Here is a 3,685-nt window from a genome sequence, read left to right on the forward strand (position 1 = left end):
GCCGATGGCAGCCTAGAGTTTGTAGCCAACACCAACTCTCAAGGTAATAACCAGCGATGTAAGGGGAGGCCCCCTCCCTGAGGCGGCGGGTCAGGACCTTCTCTGGAGCAGCTGTTGAATGAACCTTGTCTGAGACACGGCTCCAGAGAGAAGCCAGCAACTCATCTGTGGAAGGATTGTGCTATCATGAAGGCCTTTAAAAACTACAATGGCCCGGGTGGCGGCTCAGGTGCCGGCGGCTCAGGCGCCGGCGGTTTTCATGGCCCAGGCGGCGGCTCAAATTCCGGTCCTCAGAACGGCCAAGGAGGCTTTAATCAACAGTCTGGTCAGGGTCATCGATAGCAGCAGGGGGGTTATCAGACCAACCCAAAGCAGCTTAGCGGTGGACAGTATCACGTGTTCACCACTAGTTTGTGCAAACGAGACGAGAAGCTTCACAAGAGGTCTGTTAATGCTGTTGAGCCGGCGGTTCCACGCTACTTGCGGTGGTCTGAGCAGCCTATAGTTTGGAGTAGGGAGGATCACCCTCCCCGGGTGGATAACCCGGGCCACTTGGCCTTAGTGGTGGCTCCTCAGGTGGGAGGCTATAAGTTTACAAAGGTACTCATGGATGGACGCAGCAGCATCAATATCCTCTATTATGAGACTTTCCGTCGTATGGGGCTAGTCGATAAGAACCTCAGCCAGTCAAACACTATCTTCCATGGTGTGGTACCCGGTAAGTCGGCTTATCCAGTCGGCAAGATCGAACTGGAAGTGGCATTTGGCGATGAGAACAACTACAGGGTGGAGAAGTTGACCTTTGAGGTGGTCAAGATAAGAAGTCCATACCACGCTATATTTGGACGGCCGGCTTACGCCAAGTTCATGGCACGGCCGTGTTATGTGTACTTACAGCTCAAGATGCCGGGTCACAATGGGAACATTACGGTTCACGACAGCCGGAAAGTGGCTCTGGAGTGTGAGGAAGGTGATGCAGCTTATGCAGAGTCTGTTTGCGCCACAGAGGAGTTGAAATTTTATAAAGACAATGTTGACCCGACAGATATGACCTCTCTGAAAAAGCCAACCACGGAGAATGAACCAGCAATGAAATTTAAATCAGCTGATGAGACTAAACTTGTTGATTTTGTTCCAGGTGACTCATCTCAACAGTTTAGCATCAGTGCAAATCTGGACCCGAAATAGGAAAGCGCGCTCATCGAGTTCATCCGTGAGAATAGGGACATCTTCGCGTGGAAACCTTCTGACATGCCAGGTGTACCTAGAGAACTCGCTGAGCACACTCTCAATGTCGATCCAAAATTTAAGCCGGTTAGACAGCTCCTTCGACGGTTTAACGAAGAGAGGCGGAAAGCTATTGGTGAAGAAGTGGCCCGGCTCTTGGCGGCCAGGTTCATTGTTGAGGTTTTTCACCCGGAGTGGTTGGCTAACCCGGTGCTCGTACTCAAGAAGAACGGCACCTGGCGGATGTGTGTGGACTACACGGACTTGAACAAGGCATGTCCGGCTGATCCTTTTGCTCTCCCCCGTATTGATCAAATCATTGATGCTACGGCAGGTTGTGCACGCTTAAGTTTCTTGGATGCCTATTCCGGGTATCATCAGATTAAGATGTCAGTTAAGGACCAGGAGAAGACGGCGTTCATCACTCCCTTTGGAGCCTTCTGCTATGTGTCTATGCCTTTTGGACTCAAGTGTGCGCAGGCGACTTACCAGCGTTGTGTACAGAATTGTCTTCATAAACAGATCGGGCGCAATGTTCATGCTTACGTGGATGATATTGTGGTTAAATCCATCAAGGAGGAAACTCTGATAGATGACTTAAGGGAAACCTTCGATAATCTCCGGGTCTACAAGATGATGCTTAACCCGGCCAAGTGTGTTTTTGGTGTTCCTGCAGGCAAACTATTGGGCTTCTTGGTTTCTGACAGAGGCATTGAGGCTAACCCGAAAAAGATCAAGGCTATCACCTCCCTAGCTAAGCCGGCATGTATAAATGACGTTCAGCGTTTGGCGGGTCGCATCGCTGCTTTAAGCCGGTTTATAAGCCGTTTGGGTGAGAAGGCTATGCCCCTATATCAGTTGATGAAGAAAACTAATAACTTCATCTGGAATGATGCAGCTAATACCGCTTTTGAAGATTTGAAAAAGCAACTGGCAGAGCTCCCCGTCCTTGCTGCTCCGGTTGATAAGGAGCCCTTGCTACTATATGTAGCGGCAAATGCACGAGCCGTCAGCGTGGCTGTTGTAGTGGAGCGCAAGGAGGCGGGTAAGGAGCATCCGGTTCAGCGGCCGGTTTATTATGTCAGCGAGGTGCTCATTGAGTCCAAGCAGCGGTACCCGCATTGGCAGAAGCTCGTATACGGTGTGTTCATGGCGAGCCGGAAGCTCAAACATTATTTTCAGGGTCATCCCATCACTGTGGTCAGTTCTGCCCCCCTTGGTGATATTATCCAGAACAGAGAGGCTACAGGGAGAATTGCTAAGTGGGCTATAGAACTTGGACCTCATGACCTCAAATATGTGCCACGCACTGCTGTTAAATCTCAGGCTTTGGTGGATTTCATCAATGATTGGACGGAGTCTCAAGTGCCTGAGCAAAAGCCGGATAACACTTATTGGACTATCCACTTCGATGGGTCCAGACAGTTGGAGGGCTCGGGGGCTGGTGTTGTATTGGCTTCCCCTAAAGGTGACAAGTTCCATTATGTGCTACGGTTGATGTTTCCTTGCACTAACAATGCGGCTGAATACGAAGCTTTGCTCCACGGTCTTCGGGTGGCTAAGGAGATGAGCTTAAGCCGGGTAAGGTGCTTTGGGGACTCAGATTTGGTGGCTCAACAAGTATCAGGCACCTGGGATTCTAAGGATCCTCTCATGGCGGCTTATCGTCGCGAGGTTGATGCCATTGCTGGGCACTTTCAGGGATACCAAGTGGAGCACATTGATCGCAGGAAGAACGAGGCGACTGATGCTTTAAGCCGGCTAGGCTCTCAGCGAAAGCCGGTGCCGCCTAACACTTTCCTGGATGTCTTGTATAACCCCTCGGTTAAGTTGCCTACAGAAGAGGACTTGGCTATCCCTGACCTGGAGGCACGACTGGTGGCGGTTCTTCATGTCATACCAGACTGGACAATGCCATATCTGGCTTATATAACCCGGGGAGAGTTGCCTGAGGATGAAACTCTGGCCAGGCAAGTAACCCGGCGGGCTAAGTCAATGATTGTCATTGATGGCGAGTTGCATCATCGCAGTGTTTCAGGGGCGTTTCAGCGTTGTATCTCCCCTGAGGAAGGTCAAGAGATTTTGCGTGAGATCCATGAAGGGGATTGTGGCCATCATGCCGGTTCAAAATCTCTTGTGGCCAAGGCTTTCCATCATGGTTTTTATTGGCTGATGGCTCACGCTGATGCAGAGGACTTGGTCAGTAAATGTGATGGTTGCCAAAGGTTCTCACGACGGGCTCATGTGCCGGCTCAGGAGTTGAGGATGATCCCAATCACTTGGCCCTTTGCGGTCTGGGGGCTTGATATGGTTGGGCCTTTTAAACGGTCCAAGGATAAGAAGACCCACCTCTTGGTGGCCGTTGACAAATTCACGAAGTGGGTGGAGGCTGAGCCAGTTAGCAAGTGCGATGCAGCCACGGCGGTTCAATTTATGAAAAAGGTGATTTTCCGCTTCG

This window comes from Triticum aestivum, chromosome 7D (assembly GCF_018294505.1).
Source record: "Triticum aestivum cultivar Chinese Spring chromosome 7D, IWGSC CS RefSeq v2.1, whole genome shotgun sequence".
Classification (NCBI taxonomy): Eukaryota; Viridiplantae; Streptophyta; class Magnoliopsida; order Poales; family Poaceae; genus Triticum; species Triticum aestivum.